The sequence below is a fragment of the Podarcis pityusensis genome, assembly GCF_964106645.2.
Source record: "Podarcis pityusensis genome assembly, chromosome: 9".
NCBI classification, from domain to species: Eukaryota; Metazoa; Chordata; class Lepidosauria; order Squamata; family Lacertidae; genus Podarcis; species Podarcis pityusensis.
In genome coordinates, this window is record NC_138034.1 from 28,044,699 (window position 1) to 28,070,679 (window position 25,981).

At 39.9% G+C, this 25,981-nt stretch overlaps 1 protein-coding gene across 1 annotated transcript in view; it reads right to left on the reverse strand.

Annotated features, from left to right (window-relative positions):
• The window catches only part of TENM3 (teneurin transmembrane protein 3), a 974,114-nt gene that overhangs the window by 841,414 nt on the left and 106,719 nt on the right, over nt 1-25,981 (reverse strand). The window lies entirely within an intron of this gene.

The window sequence follows — 25,981 nt, forward strand, 5'->3', positions numbered from 1 at the left end:
TCTTTGTAATAGCACACAGAATGCACACTGTGACTTGTACCAAGAGAGAAAAAAATCAATGAAAAACAGCATGAATAGCCCTTTTAAGTGTGCTTTTGAGAAATCATGTTCCTTACATTTTAGAGCACATAAAGTATATATATTTATTGATTACCTGCAACTGTTTCATGTTATGCTGATAATGTAATGCTTTGTGGATTTCTCCTGAATTCACCAGGTTTAATAAAGGCGACCAAAAAGAACATAGCTAAAACCATTAGCTACACCTAAGAAGTGTATTGCTCAAGATGGTCTGTTTATATGTAATCTGTCAGGGATTCTTTCATGGTAAAGCTCACCTCAAAGAAATTTTAGAAGCAATATTCAACACAAAATAATTAACACTCTAAGAAGAGATTGCTGATTGGCAAATAAAGTATTTAAATGTAATTGAGTGAAAATAGGTAAATTTAGAGTTTATATAAGTAGACAGCCATTTGAACAATGTTTAGGAGATGCGGTGAGGGTGCACACCTGGCCAGCAGCAGCTGACCAGTGGGAGGTGAGTGCTGATTTGCCACTTAAATGTAGGAACCCATCTCCTGACACAGTTACCAGGCACCTCAGTGCTTGCCCACCCTCAAGTTGCCATGGGGCAGGGGCTGAATAGGAATTCTTCCCCTTGGCTAGAGCTTTAGCAATGGAATTTTCATTTGACTGTTTTTGACCAAAGCACTTAATATGTTTTGGTTAGCAAAAGGCAGATAGAAAATCCTGGAAATACATAAATAAAGGAAAACAGGAAACTGAAGGTGCTGATGAGCATCTTGAGGCATCACTTGGATGGTGGTCTCTATGTGGTTTAGTTGGGCATAGACCCAAACTCCCTTGAGGCCAGCCCATCCCCTCCAGCCAAAGTTAATAAAAGCCAGGAGCAATCCTTGCCACTTCTTCTGACCTTGAAGCCAGGTTAGGGTTCTACTGAATTGAAGATGTTGAAGGAGGTGGAAACTGGGCATCTACCATTTAAACCCATATAGTTCAACCATGCCGGAAATGGGGGCTGAAGTTAGAGCAAGTTATCCATTGCAGATCCACTGACATAATACAACACCACCACCTGCTAAAATTCCAGTAGGTGGTCTTCTACTTGGGGAACTCCTGGCTGAAGTGTATTCCCAATCATTTCTGTGAAAGGCAGCTCACATACTTATAGAACTGACCCCTGCACTGAAGTGAATGTGTAATGAAGCTTGTAATGCACTCTTCTCTCCAGAAAAAATAGACATTCTGTCCATTAGTGGACACAGTCCATCGTAATCATATTATGGATTCCAGTCTAAGGACAGGATCTAATAACATTATATGTTACGAGTGTGTCTACAAACGTCAAAATAGCTAATGGAGTAGGATTGATGCTTGGGTGCCCTTTGCATGTGACAACAGTGACATGGGAGTCACTTTTCCATGGCTTCACGCTAAAGTAATGTTTTGGCACCACGTGGGCAGGCAGGACCAGTTTGTACATATTTTGGGAAGGATATGCAAAACTGGCCTCCCTATGCGGTGCTGGGCTTCAACATTGGATGAAGCTATGAAAAAGCAGTTTCCACACCACAGGTTGAAATATATAAAGTACAACTTAGCTAAAAAGTGAGAGTGAAGAAATCATACCCTTTTTTAAAATTATGAGCACTCAGCTCTCAGGGAAGATTCAGGGCAGACTAGCATGTAGTACAGAATATTCACTTTAGAAGATAAAAGGGCTATAAAATTTAAAATTGATTTAAAAAAAAAAATGATTTCACTCTGAAACATGTCTTGAAAAACACTTAATCCATAAAGGTTAGAATATTAGAACATTTATTTGCTTCAAACAATATACTTCTGACTAGTGTATATGCCTTAACTATTGTTTCTCTACCTCATTGCATTTAGTTTAGGTATATTTGTTTATTGCAGCTATTTATTACGTTGCCCTTTAATAAAATGCTCAGAGTACTTTGCAATAAAAATAAGCAAGAAATACAAATTAGCTAGAATAAAGATGTCTGATCAGAACAAATTAGGAAAGAAATAATTTACCGTATTTTTTGCTCTATAAGACTCACTTTTTCCCTCCTAAAAAGTAAGGGGAAATGTGTGTGCCTCTTATGGAGCGAATGCAGGCTGCACAACTATCACAGAAGCCAGAACAGCAAGAGGGATTGTGGGTTTCACTGTGCAGCAATCCCTCTTGCTGTTCTGGCTTCTGAGATTCAGAATATTTTTTTCCTTGTTTCCCTCCTCCAAAAACTAGGTGTGTCTTGTGGTATGGTGCGTCTTATAGAGCGAAAAATACGGTAGTTGTGACTTAAGACCTCCTTAATCATCTCCCTCATTTTCTCGATGAAGATTATAGATGTTTTGTTGCATGAAAAGTCTTGCTTTATAACTGAAAAAACTGAAAAGACAATCCTTGGGGACTGACTTTTCTGTTCTAATTTCAAACTGCACCCCACTCCCTGCCTCTTTGGAAACTCCAAAAAATGTTGGAAGAGCAGGAATACCTGAATTTGCCCAGGTGAAAGAGCAATATTTGGAGAGTGATATCTGGCCTCAACCAGCAGCTCTCCCCCAGTGACCTTGATAACTCTAGCAACTGCCAAAGGTCCTGGTTTCTTGCTTTCCCTTCTGCATTTTCCAATTTTCTATTTTAAAAAATCATCCCATGACCCATTCTTTCAATGCAATTATTGCCCAGTTTCCCCTTCTTTTAATCGCCATACTCCTGGAACATGTTGTATCCTCCTGGTTTCTTACTCCTCCAATTCTGTTTTTGACTCCCAGTGCCTACACTACTCCTCTGACTTCATCTCTGACTTGTCATCTCAAGTTCAATGTGTTCCAGACAAACCAGCTAGTCTTTGCTCAAAAGCTATCTTCTGTTACTGATGCATTCTCCTGATACAGTGATGGGATCACCAAGCAGATCTAGCACAAAGCAACGTTTTTCTTGGACTTTCTTATGTTCCACCCCTATTCAGGTTGCCACTATCACCCTTTTACAAGCATCCTTTCCATTCCTTCTAAACCTTCCTTGGCCTTGTGCCACACCTTATTTTCCCAGCCTTATATCTTGACACACCCTTTAACCTTTTGTTTCTCAAGTTCCAACATCTGCAGCTGCCCTAAGGCCTCCTGCTGGCTCAGAGGTTCCCTTTCTCCCTTGCTGCCCCTTATATCTGGAAGTGTTCTCTGTAATGCCTGCATGACCCTGAGCCTCACCTTTTCTGTGAAGCCTTAGGAACAACTACCTTGTCTCAGGAACCTGTTGCTGTAACGAACCCTAATTATGTGTTGCTGAAATAACTGCATATTCATTGCCTGTTTATACTTGCTTCCTATATTATTTTCAATAATAGCAAATTCATAAGATGAAGGGAAATACATTTTTTTCAGTGTTTCAGTGGGGCATGATAGCTATGGCAAACAAGACTGCATAGATGGCATCCTATTGCAAAAGCATGCACAGGGAAACATCAGCATTTTTTATCGTTTAGGACTAAATGTTTTATCTGCAAAATCAAGTGTTTTGATTCTACTATGACAGTACTTTAACTCGGTGCCACCAACAGACTGCATTGTACAGCTTGATTTCCTTTTTTTTTAAATAGTTGCTACCTTTCTTTCGAAGATACTATTAATCTAATGCTGTATCTGTCACTGATAACAGAAGAGATTTTATATTTCTGTCACTAAATGTTTGGTGTAATACTAAATTTTAATAGAATGTGTTAATAGAAACTTATCTAGTCGTCGTCTTGTATAAGTGACAATAGAGTGTAAGGTAATGTTAATTGTGCTATAGTATTAGTAATCTCATCATCTTTTTGGTTAAGGATGAATAAATACCTAGCTTTTAGTATGTAAATTACCAAATTACCACTTTGCAGAAATGGGTCAGGTTACAGATGTAAATGAGGCCTAAAATGTCTCATTAGGTTTCGAATTGCCTTTTTTTGTTTTCTTTTCTAAGCATTATAAATCTTGTAAGCTTTTGAGGTAATTTTCTTGCTTGACTAAGTTGGTACGGTCTCTTCCAATAACAAATGAACCAAATACTTCTTAGCGCTAATTTGATCTGAAAAGAATCCAGAAAATTGAATAAGAGCTATACTTTTCCTTTTATGGAAAGTAAAATGTCACCCCTGTGTTCCTCTGCACAGCCCACTGAATGGGCAGAAATTATTTACTGTCCATGTTCTCCTCTCCCCCAATACCTTGGCCTTTACTCCTGCAAATGGAAGTGGCACAAGAAGAAGTCAGTATCATAGCTCTGCAGCCTAATTTGAACTACTGCTCAGTTCTGTTACCTGTTTTTGATGACATGCCTCAGCTCTGAAATATGTCAGGTGGGATATTAATGGATTTGCTTAGGCATCTCCAGTTAAAGAGCTGTCTTCACTCCCTTGTACAATTTCTTTCTGTTATACTGTCATTCTTTATGTACTAGAAAAGGAGATATATATGACACTCGTCTACAGAGCAGTCTCTGCCAAGGATATATAGCATATTGTCCAGGTTGATAGGTGTTCAGGCTACATTCACAGCTAAAAGAAAGGAAAATCTATTTCAGGACTTAATTTAAGCACTGACCTGTTCCAATTACTGGGGGAATGGGAATAATCAGTATTGAGGGATTTGCAGTCTGGTTGTATCTCATCTGTTGTCACTCACACAAACACACACACAGTCATTCATAAATTTAAATTTCAATAAAATTGTGAATGTCAAGAATTGGGGTAAGGCCTTGAATATGTTCTAGAAGTCTCTTTACAAGAACACTGAGGGCCCATTCTTACATCATCTAATATTGGGTATTGAAGCAACTTTCCCATGTTTCCATGTAACACCATTCATGTTTAATGGCAATGTTTGCTAACCTGGGTTGGAGAGGGTGGCATTGCCATTGCATATTATAATCCCACTTGACCTCTTGTATATTGATGTTAATGGAGTTGTGTGGACAGAGATATGTAGGCTAGAGCTATGGGAGAAAAATAGCCATGCTTAAAGCATCTGAGTTATCACACATCTTGAGTTAAATGGGATGCACAATCCAGATGGGATATGAGGAGCTTGTACTTAACAGGTACTATTATATTCCATTTGAATTTAAGTACCGTAATGTAGTTGAATTCCCGGAGACAAATTTAATACTAGTATAGAACTTCTTTCTTCACTGATCTAAATGTTGTTTGGCCTTTGTGGAATCTAGGGAAGGACACAGCTCAGCTGTGGAGCACAGAATTCATATCCAATAAAATTTGAGGTTCAATCTCTGGCGTCTTCACTCAGTGCTGGGACTATCGCACAAAAAGCTGTTGGCAGTGAGCATGGGGAATAGGTTCCGGACAACAGTCAGGATTCTGAGTTACTCTACCTACAATGGACCATTTTGACAGGTGGGCAGGGCCTGACAATAATTGGTAGTGCACTGTTTGTGTACTCCCTGTTCTCCCTTTTCCTGCTTTGAAGCCTAGCGTGAACTCCAGGAAGATCTCTGCTGAAAGCAGGAACTGACTGTACTAGGGAGTTCTTGATCAGCAACTCAGCGGTGTATCTGATCCCTGCCCAAAGCATACTATGAAAAAGACACATGGGGGTAAAAATTAATATATTGAGGGCATTTTTTACAAACTTAAATCTGTAATAGAAATGTAAGGCCTGCATTCGTTAGAAACCACCTTTGATTTATTTTCCACATTATATCCTGCATTAACCACATTTTCAAGTACCACAAATGCTCAATGTACTTTACAATGGTTTGTGTGAAAATAGTTTAGTGGTATGCTACATGCATACACTGAAGGGTAGGGAATAAAAGACTTAAATGAATTGAAGCACATAACAAATACATGCTACCAGTACCATATAGCAGGTTAGTTGAACACGGAAACATGTATTTTGTTATTAGAGGAAGAGGTATTCTCTGATACAGCAATGGATGAGAACAATCACAGTTAAGGATATAAGCAGTTAGTCTATCTCAGAAGTATATAGCCTTTCCTGTGCTCTTCAATGCCTCAAGTACAATGGTACCTCGGGTTACAGACACTTCAGGTTACAGACTCTGCTAACCTGGAAGTAGTACCTCGGGTTGTGAACTTTACCTCAGGATGAGAACGGAAATCACATGGCGACAGGGCAGTGGCGGCGGGGGGAGGCCTCAATAGCTAAAGTGGTACCTCAGGTTTTGAACAGTTTCAGGTTAAGAACGGACCTCCAGAACGAATTAAGTTCTTAACCCCAGGTACCACTATAGAGGTCTTTTGTGGCTCTGCTGCTAGAGATCATTTCAACAGAGGATGCCAGAAAATGAACATGGACTCTTAGATTCATGCTCTGTGTGATCAGGAGTAGTAGTTTTGTGCAAAGCAATGTTTGATGAGTTTATGTGCTTTAAGATGCAATCTTACGCACACTTACTTGGTTCTAAGTCTCATTGAACTCAGAGTAGGATTGCTATTTTTCACATTGCTCATTTTAATTATTGTTGAGACTGGAATAAGTACACTTAAGTAGAAGAAATAAAACAAACATCTGTGAAAAATATGATTGACATTTTCCCAGCAGGAAGTGATTCTTGTAAAGATCCTGAAAGTCTTCTGTTTATTTGAAAAAAGGTAATTATTCAAATATAATTGGGCTCAGGAATTTATTCGTTCCTTTGTCTTTGACTTAACATATTACTGATAATACCCAAAACGTTTATAGACGTTCCAAGTTCAAGTTAAGTTTTGCTTATCATAGCAGAATAAAACTTTTAGACAACTTTACAAACCATGATATCTTGAATAAGGTCAATGATAGCTGTATACTAAAACTATTGCTTGCCAAACTCTTCCTAGTGTCTATGCTCATGTAGCAAACACCACAAACAAACAAATAAGAGGGAGGTACTGGCAGACTTGAGGCACCAATGTGGTATACATAAGTCCAAAAATCTTCAGAGGAAAAACTTTAAGAGGGAGAACAACCTCCAAGCAGCCCCATGATATCTTAGTGACATCGACTGCTGAGAAACTGAGGCCCTATTCAAGTATCCTCCCTCATGTGATTACAGCTGCATAGAGGTGGGGAGACTGGACTTCCACTTCATGCCCCTGGCCCCTCTGTCATGTTCTTGTTGCCTGGTCCATCCACTGCTCATGCATTGTAAGAGTGAAATGCAATGTATAGCTTTCTATGTAATTTAGAACCATGGAAGATCATGCAGGAAGCTTACACACTAACAGAAGACTCCCTGCTGCAGAAGTTATCCTTACAGGAAGTGAAAGGCACATGGAGGGGGCGGGGACAGAAGTGCAATCTGTTCACCTTCCTCACATCATTTTAATATGTGAAGGGGAATGCCCTAATAAGGCTTGGGAGACATAAAGAAACCATGACAACTGGGTGGGGGAGGAAAATAGAATGGAATGGCTGAAACAGGACATAGAAACGTATGATGTAATAAACATATAATGTAATAAATACATCCAGACTAACTAACTATCTGTCAGATGATCTGGATAGGACAATGAAAGGTAGAATATTATCCCAGAAACATACATTCTCCACCACTGGGCTCAGATAATGTTCACAACCATCAATAGTTGATAGTTTAAAAATTATGTGTTTGCTGGTGCAACAAATAAGTAGGACAACGTTTTGTTTTCTGAGTGTGACAGAGGTAATGAGGTGTGAGAAATATATTTCCTTTGCAGTGCACATGGTTATAGTTATTTATAACATCTAACAATATGCTGCTTTATTTGTTTTACATGATTGTAACAGTCATAGAAAAGAGCTGGTGATATTTTATTTTTTGAGTATTTGAAACGGAGGACAGAAGTTAATAATCTTAGATGGAAATTGCAAGAAGGTAGTAGTTTATGAAGCACTATCAAAATATGCAAAGTGTGGTGGCATGCTAATTAAATCTGTCTAAATGAATTCCCCTATATTACTGCTTATAAATCATCATAGAAGTTCTTTCCTAAGAATTTAGGATGGGAAGCACTAGAGCAAGAATAAAACTCAGATGAATCTAGTTAATTTACATTAATGATGGGGGGACCTTGTTTGAATTTTCAAAATTATACCATCCCTGTATAAGCAATAAAAAAACTAAAAGAACAGTTCACAACAAAAATACTTTGCAATGGATTATGACAATTATAGTGTAGTTTTATTATTTATGATAAACCCCTTATAAATACTAGAAAACATTTTCTAATATATCTTGTAAAAATATGATACTGCACTACGGTTTCTGTTACTAAATCTTTGCTAGGACAGTTATTTTTTTTTTTTTAAATGAAAAGTATGGCTTTTCAAAGCGAATAATAATAGATAACTTATTATTATTTGCTAATGATGTTCTTATAAGGCAAAGGGCAAGAAGAGATTGAGTAACTTGAATACTGAAGCTTGAATACTGAAATTATGAAAATGGTACTAAGAGCTCTGAGTGCTCACTGGAAGGACAGATCCTGAAGCTGAGGCTCCAATACTTTGGCCACCTCATGAGAAGAGAAGACTCCCTGGAAAAGATCCTGATGTTTGGAAAAATGGAGGGCACAAGGAGAAGGGGACGACAGAGGACGAGATGGTTGGATACTGTTCTCGAAGCTACCAGCATGAGTTTGACCAAACTGCGGGAGGCAGTGGAAGACAGGAGTGCCTGGCATGCTCTGGTCCATGGGGTCACGAAGAGTCGGACATGACTAAATGACTAAACAACAACAACAACAAACTAAGGAATGTGTAAATATTATTTCCTCCCTGAGTTGGCATGACCTGATTCTTGATGGGGGCAACAGAAGACCCTAAGGGGGCAATCCTATGGCATAATCCACTGGGGTGAGCCAATTTCCATCTCAGCAGATGTGAAGTCTCCAACCTGGCTCACCCAAAGATATGACAGCGCAGCTTCTTCATCCCATCTCAGCCTGTGTGTCCACCAAAAGAGGCATTTGAAGGGTGTGGTGGAGCTTGGACTTAAGCCTAAGCCTATTGAGCTCAGCCACATGACCTGGCAACCTGGCATAAAACACTGTTTTAAAGGCTTGTTTTATTTCCGCCAGGTCCTGCTGTTGAATAATGTTTGGATCTGATGCATGTTTATGTTGGCTTATCTTATACTGTTTTGCTTTATGCCAGCTTATTGTGCATAGGACACCTTTCTAATTGATATTTGCTTGAACTAGGTATCCAAAGTATGCATCATACATTACTGTATGGGTGTGAAGCTGATATCCTGGATATCTGGAAGAATGTAATAATTATAGGGTTGGAAGGGATATCAAAGGTTATCTAGTCAATACCCTGATAATGTGCACATTGTGTGCACATAAGTTTTTATCCTCTCCTGTCTTGCATTATTTTTCTTCTTTGCTGCGAAGAAGAAGAAGAAGAAGAAGAAGAAGAAGAAGAAGAAGATGAAGAAGAAGAAGAGAGTTTTGATTTGATATCCAACTTTATTACTACACTAAGGAGTCTCAAAGCGGCTAACAATCTCCTTTTCCTTCCTCACCACAACAAATACTCTGTGAGGTAAGTAAGGCTGAGAGACTTCAGAGAAGTGTGACTAGCCCAAGGTCACCCAGCAGCTGCATGTGGAGGAGCAGGGACGCGAACCCAGTACACCAGATTACGAGTCTACCGCTTTAACCACTACACCACACTGGCTCTCAATGACACAAATGAAGCAAAGAAAATGTGTAAAAGTGAAAGCCTGCCTTCTATTTAAGCAGAAGAGACACAATAGCTAAACCTCTAATGAGAAGGCATGGAAGGTAGCACCTAGATTTTGAAGAGTCGTTTCTATAGTAAAATAAATTTACGCACATGATTTGGTTGGTTTCTTGTGTAATCTGTTCAACTATTTTGCTGTCTGATTCAGGTGCCAAACTGTGTTGGGCCGGCCCTAGTCAGCCGTGAGTACTGTATGTGTTCATATCCTCTGTTGTTCATGACCTCTTATTTTTCTGTTAAGCTTTCACAAGATTTATCTCTGCAAACAAATTTCTTAAGACTTTACCTCACAACCACATTGTGAAGACTATAAAATGTGGATTTTGCACATACAGTGAAATGACTACAAGCATATTGGAAAAGCATGACATTTTATTTCAAACTCTGTAGAAAAAGGAGTACCTCAATTCTGGCATTTCAACATTGAAGGAGTAAATTAAACCTTCTGTTTCACTGGGCAACAATGCATTCTACAGTGTGCAATTAAAAATAAATTAGGCATAAAACCTTAAAGGATTGCATAAAAATTTGCAGTATTATGATTATAGAGCATATATCTGTAATTCATTTTGGCCAATGAGGTAGAAGCTTGCCTTCAGTCTAGAATAATTTAATCTGCAACTGATCTGATTGGATATACTATTTTACCATTTGGGCAATTGAAGAACTGCAAGTGCAATAAACCACTAAGGATTTCAGTCACTAGCACACTTTTATCCATGATGTAAAGCTGGTATTGAATTATAATCACCTTCAAAAAAAAAAATTGCATGCCTGTGGGTATTACGCTTTGCACTAACCCCGTTAAAGAAAAACAACAAAAATATTTTTTGGCTTGACTGGGTGATTGAAAAGCTTAATACCCACAGGTAAGATTTATGCAACCTACTTGGGACCTGAGCCTTATTCATAGCAGTTGATCTGATAAGAGCACTCTGAGACCTTGAAGTTTATTTTCATCAGAAGTTTTGCATTCAAGGACTCAACCATTAGACCTTTTTAGTGACGATCAAAAGTTTTTCATTCCAAGTTCAAGCACAGACACTGTACAAGCACGTAACATTCCTAAAATATAAAAGGAACAGAAGAATGGAAAATGTGCTTTTTAGTTCTCAAAATAAAAGGATACTTGAAGACCTAAAAAACAATTTCTGATGTCTCTTAGAAAGAATTCACAATTATATTTGCATTTTTCTGTCTGAAATTGATTTATCAGAGATGTCTGGATTTTTTTTTACTTAACATTATTTAAATTACAGGTAACATCAGTATCAAAAGCTGAAGTATTTTTGTAAGAGTTATTGGTAACCAGTAATGACTGTTCTGTCTCCATGGCTTATGCATAGTGTCCCCATGTGTTTACAAACTAAAATATAAGAGGAAAACTGAAGGAGAAACAAGGTGAAGAGTTACTCCCCTTTGATTTTTTTTTTTTTAAATTATAAAAATCACAAAAATTGAGAAACTGTGTAGGGGATCGCAAAACTGCCACAGTGTTATCACCAACTTCCATCTCTGCTGGTCCTTAGAAACAAAGGAATAAATCTAGGAAATAAAGCACTGTCTACTCACTCAGGGGCCTTAGTCCATCAGGTGAAGCCTGATGTGACCCCAAGACCATACTCAACACACCATACTCCCAAACACCTTGGAGAACTGAAAACATCTGGTGCAATGAAGCAATGGAGATCTCACTGATAGATCCTGTAACATGCACAGATAGCTGGTCATACTTGCAGAACCCATGAGCTGTGCAACTCTAGGTGTTTCCTGTATACCTTTAGAGACTTATCAGGATTTCAGTCCTTGACATAAGAACAGAAAGTGTAAAATGAACAGTAAGTATGCTGGTTGTTGTGGCTATTAGAGAAAAACAGGATGATACTGCAATCTCAGAAGTCTCTACTTTTGTTCTCAATGCATCATTACACCTGCAGAGGAGAGGGGAAATGAGACCTCCTTTCTCGCTCTCTTTCTCCCTCTACCCCCGGCTTGCTATTGCCTTATTAGCTGCAGATCTATAAGCATAGTTAAAGGGGAAATGGTTGGGGGGCTTGGAAAATTGATAGGTGATTGGTGGAAAGAAGTCTGGGTAAGTGGGTGGTAGGGGAATTCTGCCCCAGCTCAAAGTGGAAAATAATTTGGAATGGTAAAGCTTACCATCTATTTGAGGCCCTAAGTCTCATATTTATGAGCGAGGAAATATACATTTCTGAAGCTGGAAATATACATTTTGGTGATGTCAATAGTTTGGAAAAAGAAACTGAAAGCCATGAAAAATATTTTTTTTTAAATGACCTGTTTCCACTGTTGGCTCGGGTGGCAGATACGGCACTGGGTTGGATCCCTAGTCAAGGCAGAGTGGGATGGGTCGAGAGCTACAACCCATCCTTCCAAGGAAGTGGGGTACCTCATTAATGGGGTCCAGGCAGAAGGTGCTTGTGTCCTGATGCCCAGACAGAGGCTGATGGGCCATAGCACCACCCAAAGCGGTGATCTAGGTGGGTCATGCCTATTTGATGTACGTCATAGGGGGATCCTTAACCCAGGATCAGGAACAGTCAACCAGCAGGTGGGTTGGATGATTTTGGATACACACCCAATGCCTATGCCAAAGCCTACTGACATATGTTATCAATAAAGTTGTGGCCTGTTTTGTTCCGAATATCTTGCCCTGTGTTTATTTCATTCCCTCTGCCTTGCTCTCTCCCCATGGTGGTGCACCTGGGCATACAACAAAAAACTGAAGGCCATGAAAAATAATTTAAGGAAATGACCTCTTTCCATGTCTTCTTGAACAAGATTCTACTAAATATTCACCTGTTTCAATTTTATGACCAAAAATAGCACCCCTCCCTCCCAAAAAAGCAATTTGATTGTGCAAATATTAATAGCATTGACGCTTCTGTTTGCAGGTTCAGTGCTACTCATCCCCATGCAAGTCACTGCTCCTTTCCCTTTTCATGATTAGTCACATAAGTGATCCCATAACATCACAATGAGGAAACAGTGTTAACAGAAAGTGAATATAAGGTTTCTTGGATTAGTCATATGGATCAGCCAATGAAGGATTACACAATGAATGAAGTGATGTCACTATATTGCATAACCAATCAGACTTGGCTATGAGATGATAGCATCATTACCAAAATAAGTAATTAAACAAAATGGGTAACGAAGATATGCTAATGGAAGTGAAAAGGCAAACATTTCTTCGTTATGCTGAAAAACTGGAAAAGGGTGGCTGTTTTTCCAAAGCTGAAGGAATGTTCCCAACATCCTGTGCCCTTTTAAAATGTGGGTGTTTTTTTTGGTGGGGGGAGGGTGGCAGTTATTGGGTTGTTGTTTTTATTTTGATTATGTATTTTGTGGTATTATATTTTGATTTTATTCTGTGAACCGCCCTGAGACCTCTAGGTATAGGGCGATATATAAATTCAATAAATAATAATAATTATAACATTTTTCATGAGCAAAAATTGAGATACACATGTAGACTTATTTAAAAGCATGATGCAGTTCTGACACCCCCCTCAGGACACATCCTGGATAAAGTTACTTCATTTTAATGTGCAGTTAATTAATTAATTAATCACACCAATCAATTAATACTTGCTATTCTCCTTAATAACTTATTAGAAGTGATGAAATATGCCTCTTGCTTGAAGTATTTGCCTTTCACACTAACAACAGAATGCATCTTAATTAGCAGCATATGCTAAGAGTGTGCAAGGCATAAGTCAAATAAGCCCTGCCTTTCCTCCTAATCTACACCTGTTTAATTACTGTCATTAAAAGGACAGGGCATTATTGCATTTAAACAGCTGTTTAATTCCAGCCTATGAAGATTTATGCGTTGGCTCTGTTCAGAAAAAGGGAAATTATTTAGAGCTTTGAATGTACACTTGTATGCTGGTATGTCTTGTTTATTTGGGAATTCAGGCACTCGGACGTGAATGCAGAGAATCACGCTTGTGAACTGCACTCCTTGTTTGCTATTACCTGTTACTGTCCTCCACCCTTGCTGTTGAACTGTACCTGATTTGTGTGGTTAGCAATCTCTAAGATGGTGAAAAGCAGAGGGGCAGAGGAGCCAGATACAAAACAGGACAGCAAGCCACTTCTGCTGAAATGCCTTCTACTATTAAAAGTGCAGGCACCCTATCCTCTTTTGCATCTAGCCACTCGGGTGGCGCTGTGGTCTAAACCACAGAGCCTAGGGCTTGCTGATCAGAAGTTTGGTGGTTCGAATCCCCGCGACGGGGTGAGCTCCCGTTACTCAGTCCCTGCTCCTGCCAACCTAGCAGTTCGAAAGCACATCAAAGTGCACGTAGATAAATAGGTACCGCTCCAGCGGGAAGGTAAACAGCGTTTCCATGTGCTGCTCTGGTTCACCAGAAGCGGTTTAGTCATGCTGGCCACATGACCCAGAAGCTGTCTGCAGACAAACGCTGGCTCCCTCAGCCTATAGAGCGAGATGAGCGCCGCAGCCCCAGAGTCGTCCACGACTGGACCTAATGGTCAGGGGTACCTTTACCTTTTTTACCCTAGATGATAGCCAACAGCTGTAGGTATGCTTACAGGGCAGCTGGCAAAAGCAGGCATAGAAAAGGAGAGAGTATAAAGCAACTGTCTAAGCTTGTTTCAACGTAGTTGAAGCCACTAAAACAAATGAAACAAAAAATCCTTATAAGTGACAGTAGAGTGAGTACTAGGACAACTGAGGACAGTTCCAGCTAAAACAAACAAAAACAAACCACAAAACTCCCTAGAAACAGAAAACAAGCATGGTTCTATTCAACTTCTTTCTTATTTGCAACAAGGTTTTAATGTGGGGAGGGGGGGATGATTTCGCATCTACTGTTTCAGCACTTCAGCACCTCATTCTGTGATTCGACCAGTGACCAGAAGCCACTTTCACCTCCCTGATCAACACTTTTGCTGCTATTCTGCTTTGTAACTATTATGCTTCCCTTCCCCCACCACCAAAAAACATTTCCTCTGAAATAACCATATAAGGAGGGGCTAGAGACCCAGCATAATTTCAAGGCAGCACATTTAAAACAAACTAGGAGCAACTTTAGTCACCCAGATATCAGCTTGGTTAGAATACTTCTTCAGATCTTTAAGAAAAACAAATAGAACATTAGTATTCCTAAAGGCATGAGTTTAACTAAAGTAAAACTTATTACTGTGCAAACATCCAAGGTATGTCATTCTCTTTTTCTTGGATGATGAAAGGAAAGAACATGAAGTGAAAATACAGAAATCTCACGATGGAGATGAAGTTGTGGGTAACAGGATAGGGTGAAGGACTTTCTTATGCTTGCATGCTCACCTGCCCAGCAGAGATGACTGTGATCTCAAAAGAGACTTTGATCAAAATAAAACAGAAAGGTGTCACTGTAGAGCCACCTTTTTGCAGAGCATCTGATTGCTGTTTTCTGCATAATCGTATAAGCCTAGTTATTAGTCATTTGAGCATTACACACATACATCTTTGTGGAATAAATTGTAAGCAATAAAGAGTGATATTCCCTATTAAATGCATGCCATTGCACAATAGCAAGTCACTGGAGCTTAAAAGCCACAATTACTTCTTTGAAGAATAACATTATCTTCATATTGGAGGCTGCACTGAAAAAAACCTCCCACTGTCACTAGAATGTTATACAGCCACTGTCAACTTTTCCCCACCCCTACTCTCATTCCCTCCAAATCCAATACCATTTACTTATAGAGCTCTATTTGTGGTTCCTGATCCCCTCTTGGGTTTCTCCTTCAGTTTTTATTTATTCAGTTATTATTATTATTATTATTAAATAAAAAAACAGTTCAGGGGAAGGAGAATGGAAACAGATGCTAAAGAAAGACTATGCATTGTGAAAAATATATTTCATGGTAGGATACAAGCATGGTAGGATACATAGTAGGATACAATCCAACTCAATGGTATAAAGTTGGAAAATGTTGATCACTTCTCCTACCTAGGCAGTTATCTTTCCACAAGGGTCAACATTGATGCCAAAATCCAGCATCACCTGAGCTCTGCGAGTGTGGCTTTCTCCCGATTGAAGTGCAGTGTTTGTACTACCAACCTTACTGTATGTGAAACATGGGCCACTTACCATCTCCAACTTCTCAAGAGATTCCATCAACAGTGTCTCTGAAAAATCTGACACATCACTTGGGAAGACAGGTGAACTAATATTAGTGTACTGGGTGAAGCAAAGATCACCAGTGTTGAAGCAATGATTCTTCAACATCAGCTTCGTTGGACTGGTCATATTGTGCGGATGCCTGATTATCATCTTCCAAAGCAACTACTCTATTTCAAACTTAAAAATAGAAAGTGTAATGCTGGCGAACAAAAAAAGGTTTAAAGACTGTCTCAAGGCAAATCTTTAAAAATGTAGTATAAACACAGACAACTGGGAAACACTGGCTTGCGAGTGCTCCAGTTGGAGAACAGCCTTTACCAAAGGTGTCATGGACTTTGAAGACACTCAAACTCAGGACGCAAGGGAGAAATGTGCTAAGAGGAAGGCACGCTTGGCAAATCCACATCGTGATCAACTCCCGCCCGGGAACCAATGTCCCCACTGTGGAAGGACGTGTGGGTCCAGAATTGGCCTCCACAGTCACTTACGGACTCACTGTTAAAACCGTGTTTATGGGAGACAATCTTACTCGGCTATGAGTGATTGCCAAAGAAGAAGACAGGATTTATATCTATGCAAAATATATCAAGTATTCACAAATATCACCAGATAAAATCATATTTAGTAGGAAAGCACCAAGCATGAGACTGTTTGATCATATAAATCACAAACAACCGCCAAACAGATGCAAAATCTGAGGGGTTCACTTCCCCCCTGGTAGCAATTATCTTATGGGTCAGTATTTCCAGAGATGGCAATAAACATGGTTTTTTTGTTGTTTTTGTTTTAAAAAAGCCTGAGACAAAAAAATAGCAAGATATGTTTTTACTTCAATTTAAAATGCCTATAGCCCGTCCTTCATTACTAAAAAGGCATCCCAGAGCAGGCTGTCATAACCCCCCCCCCCAAAAAAATGTTAAACACACAAATAATAAAAACTAGAAGGATGTGTGCTGGTATATCTTTGGCTGTGTAAGGGTTAGAGACTTAATGCCAGCTAAGTCTGACTGATCTGGGAATCAGCTGGCTGAACCAGAGATCCTCTTCATCCTAAGCTGCTCATTCTGGCACATCTTACTATAGGATTGCCCCCTTAATAAATGTTGAAAATGAATAAAATGGCAGCATGCCCTTTAAGTATTATTTTTGTTTTGTTAATGCATCAGACGCAAAAGGTTTTAACTGGAATACAACATAATAATACGACACTTTTATTCATAGATGACAAAACTAATCTTTAGAGAATCCTACATCCATGACAATTGCAAAAGCAGAGCTGGATCCGTACAGAGTATTAAATAAATGCTTAGGAGGACTTACTAGTAGTCGGCCAAGATTAAAAGAACTCACCCTTCTTCTCAAGGAATCCCTGTATTCTTATTAGCAGAACATGGAAATGAGTAATGCGTGACAGACCCCTTAATCCTGGCTCTGCTTTTCCTATAGTTCCTCCAAAGCTGCTGTAACAGATAGTAGATGTAGAGCTGAGGTTGAAAGCTCATGAAGTGTTCGATGACTGCCCATGAGTCTGATCTCATATGTACAATAGTGATAAACAGCAAACACAAGTCTCATTCCCACTTTTTGACACAGCTACTTCTACTGAGGACGCAGGTAGCGTTGTGGGTTAAACCACAGAGCCTAGGACTTGCCGATCAGAAGGTCACCGGTTTGAATCCCTGCGACGGGGTAAGCTCCCATTGCTCGGTCCCTGCTCCTGCCAACCTAGCAGTTCGAAAGCACGTCAAAGTGCAAGCAGATAAATAGGTACCGCTCCAACAGGAAGGTAAATGGTGTTTCCGTGCGCTGCTCTGGTTCGCCAGAAGTGGCTTAGTCATGCTGGCCACATGACCTGGAAGCTGTACGCTGGTTCCCTCGGCCAATAAAGCGAGATGAGCGCTGCAACCCCAGAGTCGGCCACGACTGGACCTAATGGTCAGTGGTCCCTTTACCTTTTTACTTCTACTGAAGGCCTTATTTCTCAATGCTGCATGCATTCAAAAATCCAAACATGTCCATGGATCTGAAAAAGGTGACCCTAATTTACTGCAATTGTGTTGTATAAGCAAGCTGCCTTGAGCATTAGAGAGTAGTGGGACTTGACCAAATCAAGCTGCCTTTAGAGATGAATGGGCAAATCCTGAGGTTAAACAGGTCTTAGGTTATGGTAAACCAATAAATTAGTAATTTCAAAATGTAACATGAACCACAAAACTTAAAAAGAGATTAAACAGATAAGCATCTCAGACTGCAATCCTACACCCACTTACCTGGGAGTAAGCCCCATTGAACTTAATATGATTTAGTTAAGAGTACATATGTATAGGACTTAAAATATTTCCATATGCTAAAAATCTGAAAATTCTACTTAGAATTATGCTTTCTCCAAAATTTATTGCAGTTTGTGCAGTTTGTTTTCTATTCTGTATTAGTTTGCAGCTCCATTGCTACTTGTATTAATGCTGATGCTTCCAAAAATTATTTGTATTTTATAGTTTGTTTCCAAAAAATATTTTATTTGATTATTCATTTGTTAAGCACTTTGCATGTTATTGAAACAGAAATGCAAGATATAATTGTTTTAAAACAATATTTAAAATTATGGTTTATGATTTTACTTGCAGTTCCAAGAAAGGGTTACATCCAGTTATTTCACCTCTCACTAAATAGTATATTACTTTGAACCCAGTCTCTGAGAGAGATTGACAGTGCTCACAATGTCTGCTGACACACAAACACACTATTAGTAGGTGTTGATTCTGCTAGGAAAGGGTAAATTGGATTCTGCCAATTCACCCATTGACTTTACTGCAATGCTCAGAATTAAAGTAGCTAGAAGTGATTCTTCGCAGGGGACAGGAGCTGGGGTGTGAAATGAACTGTCCTAAAGTAAGAACCTCAAGAATAGCCAAGTCAGTAGGAAGGAGAAAAAACACTTTGTGCTGCTCTTTTTGGTCATTAATTTCTCTACTAATCGAAATAAGGCAATGAGGCACTGTGATTCCACATCATGTTTATACTATGCTCAAAAGGAAGTTATCAAGGAAAGTTATATTTAGTGTCTGGCCAGATAAATAAATAATTCTATACAGCAAGCCTACTCACAAGATGCCTCAATGTTAATAACGGCAACCCCCCCCCCCTTTGACGTTATAGCACATACTGCATCATGCAGGAATATTCAAAAATAAATGTGGCATGATTTTTTCTGTTAAAAAGCACACACACACACACACACACACACAGTGCCTCTGTTACCAACATGGTGTGTGTGTGTGTGTGTGTACACACACCTACCATGTTGGTAACATAGGCAATGATTATTTGCATTTGAAGATAAGTACAGAAGATTAATTTTTCTTCTGGTGTGGTTTCATGTCTTGTACCATAGATTGTATTACATTATTTGGCCTCAAGTTAATTACGCTTATATCCATTTAAATCAATGGAACATGTTGGTCCTGATTAAATTAAGACCTGTTAATTTTAACAGGAATAGAAGCATAACTTTCTTTAGATTGCAGCAGAGACCTTTGTGTTCTGTGTAAGACAGAGAGAATCCTCAATTTGCAATCAAGTCGACCACAGTGTTACTGTGGGTTTGCAAATGGAAGAGAGCACGAACTAAAACACAAACATAACTGAACACACATACACCACTGCCATGTAACCACTCTTTTCTAAGAGCTAGGAAATGCCCTAGAATTGGTGGTTGGTGATCCTTGGGGCTAGTGGGGCAGAAAGCAGATAATGGTCGGCAGAGCCAGGGATAACATAGGCAGAGCTGGTGGTAGGTGGAGCACCGAAGAGCTACAATCCTATGCACACTCACTTGAGAGTAAATCTCCTTGAACACATTTGTGTGGACAGGCGGAATCCCCCCAACCCCAGGCGACCCCCGAGCGGAATAATGACTCAAGGCAACGTGCTATGGGATTAAAATTGGCCACAAATTTATTAAGTTTCAGATGTAGGGAGGCTCAGGCATTGGGCGTTTATCCTTTCCAGTCCCCAGCCAGGGATCTGCGAGACTTCAGGGTTATCCAGGATGTGTAGGGATTGGGCTGGCTCTGGAGAACATATGTTCAAGCAGAGAGCCCGCCCCCCGTTTTGCCGCCGTTGGAGGGGAGAGCAATGACAACCTCTCAGCGTATGGCCAATGCCTCCCCTCAAGACCCCTTTAATGGGGAACCCTGGTATCACCGCCACAAGGGGGGCATGGGTCACCGCTTCACCCCCCCCCCCCATTTAGGAAGATAGACTAAAGGATTCCACCCAAGGCCTGAAACCGCCAAAAGTTGTGATGTTTTGCTACAGGAAAGGCAAAACCTGCCAATGCAGGAAAATTCCTTTCCGGCCCTTCAACAGCAACCCTGATGTAGCAGTGCCTGCGTACCTGTGGAGAAGAGGTTAACCTGCAAAAGAAGACTTAACTGAGGGAGGGGAGGGTGGGAGAAGCTCTGGAGCCGACTGCCACTTCGCAGGTAAGATTCTCCTTCTATTGTGTGGGCAGGACAGTCCCTCCCCTTACCTGGCCAATCCCCTGGCAATGCCTCCCCAGGCGGGATTGGACGATTGGCTGAGGTAGGTGGAGACCTCCATGTATCCAGCTTGGGGAGAATGAAGCCAGCCCGAACTACCAGGAGTCACACTAGGATCCAGGGGGCTGCGCGTGACCACGCAAAAGGCACCCCCATTTGATGTGGGGAGTGGTCATTGAATTTACATCTGAGTAGAATATATAGGCTGGGCCCATCACCTCCTGGCAAATAGAAGGGGAAGAAATGGAGGCAGTGAGAGATTTTACTTTCTTGGGCTCCATGATCACTGCAAATGGTGACAGCAGTCATGAAATTAAAAGACGCCTGCTTTTTGGGAGAAAAGCAATGACAAACCTAGACCGCATCTTAAAAAGCAGAGACATCACCTTGCCAACAAAGGTCCGTATAGTTAAGGCTTTGGTTTTCCCAGTAGTAATGTATGGAAGTGAAAGCTGGACCATAAAGAAGGCTGATCGCCGAAGAATTGATGCTTTTGAATTATGGTGGTGGAGGAGTCTCTTGAGAGAAGATAAAACCTATCCATTCTTAAGGAAATCAGCCCTGAGTGCTCACTGGAAGGACAGATCCTGAAGCTGAGGCTCCAATACTTTGGCCACCTCGTGAGAAGAGAAGACTCCCTGGAAAAGACCCTGATGTTGGGCAAGATGGAGGGCACAAGGAGAAGGGGACGACAGAGGACGAGATGGTTGGACAGTGTTCTCGAAGCTACCAGCATGAGTTTGACCAAACTGCGGGAGGCAGTGGAAGACAGGAGTGCCTGGCGTGCTCTGGTCCATGGGGTCACGAAGAATCGGACATGACTAAACGACTAAACAACAACAACAGAATATATAGGATTATATTAGTAATCACAGTGAAGTTATATATTGGGTTGGATAGAATTGTGGTTCATTCCACATTCCGAAGTAAATCTTCCCATATTGTCCCCCGCAGGCACATGTATGTGTTAAGGTTGATGGTTTAATTTCCTGAAATGGAAATGTTCACTTATGTTAAATTACTGTGTATTTTTAACATGGTCCCACCCCTGGCAGTAGCTCTCATGTGATTGGCTGACTGTGAGTCACATGACAGAGACATTCCATTCTGTTGTGACTATTATTCAAGTAACTGGCATTTTTTATTGCTATCTGATCTCTCTGTGTGTGTGAGAGAGAGAGAGGTAGAATGGTTGTGGAGAGAGGCTTCTCTGGATACTGCTGAGGGCACTGTGTTTCAGTGTGATCTGTCTGAAGTGAAACAGACAGAGGAAGATCGCTAAACGCTGATAGGGAGAAACCTGTGCAGGAGCTCTCCATAAGGAACAAAGTGAATAAGCATGAGGTTGTAAATATATTCTTTTCAGTTATATGTTTATGAAAGTAAACATATGTTTACTTTCATAAGCATTGCATATGTCAAAAATTTAAAGTCTGATGGATTCAATTGCCTCTTTGACTGGTGGGCATGGTGATGGGCCAATGGTACAATATTAGAAGCACATGTTAACAATCAATCAATCGATCAATAGATATAGTATGGCAGGAATTGTTAACATGTGCTTCTAATATTGCAGTTTATTGTTTTGCTTTCTACATTTCTTGAAATCTCCCCTTACTTAAAATGTATACTTATTTTGGGTCTTTCTGCAAAAATATACTTTCTTTTTAAAAAAATCCTCCCTGCTTTGCGCTGTCCCTTTCAGGACCTCATGATATTGCAGCATAATCACTGAATTCATATTCTTGCGCTTTCAGCCACAGACATACCATTCTACTGTAAGATTTATTTTTACATTTGAAAAATGTAAATGCGATCATTAGCTTAGCACATAAAATAAACTTGGGGGGGGGACCACAACTGTCCTGCTGTTTGCCAGGCTGTTTAAAAGCTGCCATGGCTCCCTTTCTTCTTCTTCTTCCATGTAATGAGATAAGACAAGAGATCAGAAAGTCTCAAAGGATTGCATATTTTTTCTTATTTGGAAAAAGAAATTGCATTTTTAGCATCCAGACCTGACAAGTGTGGAATGCCTGTAAAAATGGACCTCTGTACGTTTAAAACAAAGTGACCAATCTAAAACCCACAGGGAAGCAACTCTGTAAACTTGTGATTTATCTCACTCATGCTAGGGGAGAGGTCCCTTGCTGCTCTCAGCATACTGCTGAAAATGCATAAACATTACTTCTCTAACTACTCATGCAGTTACATTATAGCCAGAAATGTGTGTAGCCTTTGAAATTTTAGTGAGAGTCCATATGAGTTATCATGCTTGCTGTTATAAACAAAATTATTGTGAAATTTGCCCTTGAAACTTGAAATCCAGCAACTAAAAGGAAAAGGAAAAAACTCACCCAAAAAAACAGAAATAGTAAGCAAATGGCTTTTTTAAAAAAAGAACTTCTGAAGACAGGCCGATTTGTGTTCTTCAGAACTGGGCAACACTGGATGGCTTTTCTAAAATCCTAAAACAAGGTCAGTGCAAGGAGAACTATACAGTTGGCCAGAGATTTCATACAGGTTTCCACTTCCAGTACTAAAGAGAACATCTGTATGTGACACTCCAAAGTGCCTTGCTCCCTCAAAAGTGCAAATACAAATACTTGCAGGGGAACTATAAAGCAATATCTAACCCCACTTTTAAATGCATTTTGAATACCCTTGAATTTTGACCCATGTTATGTCACATTCTTGAAATAAAAAAAAGGAAGGGGGAGGACACGAGGGATTACAAATATGCAAAATAATAATATATGCACATTATGTTAGTAAATCAATGAGACCTGCTCCTGAGGCATCAGTCACATTCATTTTCGGTGCTTTGGATCTAGAGTTCTGCTCAAGAACAGAGTATTATTGATTCCACCTTTCCTTTGCACCCCCTAGAAACCTGATCCAGAGGTTTGGGGAACCCTCTGGAGGAGTGTGGGAGGTAGCATGGGGGGAAAGGGGACCTTTTGAGAGGTTAAAATTGCCTCCTTGCTCCACTCCCACGAGTAGAAATGTCTGCTAGGTCCAAGCCCCATTCACATGAAAGGGGACATTCCGCTAAGAGGACACATTTGAATTAAACCTGTTGATCAAACCTACCATGTTCCCTGTTATTGTTAACCTAGTATTTGGCGGGGGTTGGGGGGTTGGGATGTCTAATAACCGAGGTCTCAGGAACTGCTACTGTCAAAGGCAGTATGCTTCTGAATACCAGTTACTGGGAAAGAAGGCTGGAGCACTGATGCATTAAGGCTTCCCGTAGGCATCTAACTGGCCACAGGCAGAACAGGATACTGGACTAGATGAGCCATTGGGCTTGTCCAGCAGCCTCTTCTTATGCAATATTGCATGAGCTGCATTGAGCTGCATAGGATCTGAGCAAAAGACACAGGCTTTTGTACACGTCCCAATCTTTTCAAGGCAGCATGAGCAGGAGAAATTCCTGGACTGTGCATATCTATATATCTATGAGACATTTAAAAATTAACAGTTCTAATAGAGACGGATCGGCATTAGCAATTTATTTTGAGACTGGCTTAAGCAGTCAGCCAAAGCAGCTGGGATATAATCTGCCATATAAGAAGTATTTTTTGATTATTTTTAAAATGTCATTGAAACTTTTCACACAAATATAGTTATAATATAGACTTCAGTGATTTCAAAAGGATCTAGCCATTCCAAGATCATATTTTCAATATGACATGATGCATGGTATTTCTGAAGCTACTTTTTAAAAAAAGACATTGCCTCAGGAAGTAAAACTGAGTCACTTTTCACACAGGTATGCTATTTCATGACTGTCAGGTGAAAACTTTTCAGGATTAATGCTTTATAATTCTCATATGGCTGATGCTTAGAACTTCAAAGTGCAGTAGAACATTTCAAATTTTCTGTGGCCCATGAGGAAAAACCTCTTTTTTATTGAAAGTGGCTGTCATTTTGGAACCTTGCATTTTATGCTATACAATGATTACAGATTTTTATGAGAATTAAATTTATGCACAAGCCATACAGAGCCACCCCAGCAAAGTAAGGCAGTTCGATATCTGTGGAATGTATAGCTACATGACCTTCCCTCTCTAATATGTTTCATTTAAAACCTCCTCAGTCCTCCTTAAACTTGATGGTTTTGCTGAAGAAGTTTGTCAGAAGAATGAACATACTCCAGATTGCTTGTCTTTTCATATCACTAGTTATTATGAACTAAAATGACATAAAATCAATATGTATTTCCAGGGCATGGATCTTACTACACTTTTAATTTGAAATCTAACAGTGGTAAGCCATGAATGTAGAATTTACTTCTGCAAAAATAATGTTGTTGGTTTTTTTTTAAAAATGAGCCTTCCCTATTTATCTAATACTTCCAAGAAAGAGTAGTAGCACCCTCTCTGAATTTGTGTGAAGCTGGCACCCTTTGGCAACTAAAACAGCTCTTTGAACCATAGAACAGATGTAATGAAAATTGGTTCCATTAAATGCAGCTGGCAAATTACAAACTGAGAAATTAATGCACCATACCGTGACTCTTGAGGCTAGAATGAATCAAGGTGTGGTTGCCAGATGCTAACGTTTCTTCCCCTTCGATGTAAAACAGTTGTGTATTGTAAATATAAGCCAAACTAGAAACTATATTAAATCATGTATGACTATACCAGATCAATCCAAAGAAATCTCTACCAATTTATAGTCAATGAGGCTAGTGATAGACACCTATCCAGGAAAAAAATACATAGTATAATCAGTTGCCCTGATCCAGAAATCCTCTTAATGCTCAGATGCAGCCTGCAATATGCACCCCTAGTTAGATGAGGAGCTGGCATATGTGGTTTCCAACTCAATCTGGAAACTGGAACTGTGAGCACAGTGTCTGCAGTGTGTATTCTTAGATAGATGGGGAATCAGGTATGCTGGTAAGTGCTGCATGTGTGGTTCCCTAACTTGATCCCACAACTGAAGCTTTGTGCACAAAGTCTGTTTTAGATGCAATAACTGGATGCTCAAGAAGGGAGCAGATGACCAGAATAAGTTTTTCTCCTCCCATTTTCCTGCCAAATAGCTGTGCCTGGACCATCCCTTGTCATTAGGGATGATGGGAGTTGTAGCTCAGCAACCTATGGCAGGACAAAGGTTCTCCACAGCTAATGTACACCGTCCTAGATGCTCCACTGTATAGGTACTACAAATGCTAAGACTTGAGGGGTGGGGGAGGGCTCTAATTAAATCTATTTACTTTTCATTCCCAGTACACTGTTCTATTAACATGTAGCATATTAAGCTTAACAATTCCAACACTGAAAAGAATGAATAGAAGGCCTAGTGCTTCTTTTTCGAGAAAAATAGGTGCCAGTACTCTACATGAAGTTGTTACTGTAAGTCCCACACTTTTTAACAACAACAAAAAGAGGTGCCGTTACTACATACCCTGAAAAAAGCACTGCCACAGTAGCCTTAAATCACAGAAACATACCACACTTTTCAACATTCTGCTGAAGTCTTTTTAACAACAAACAGCCTCAGTATAAT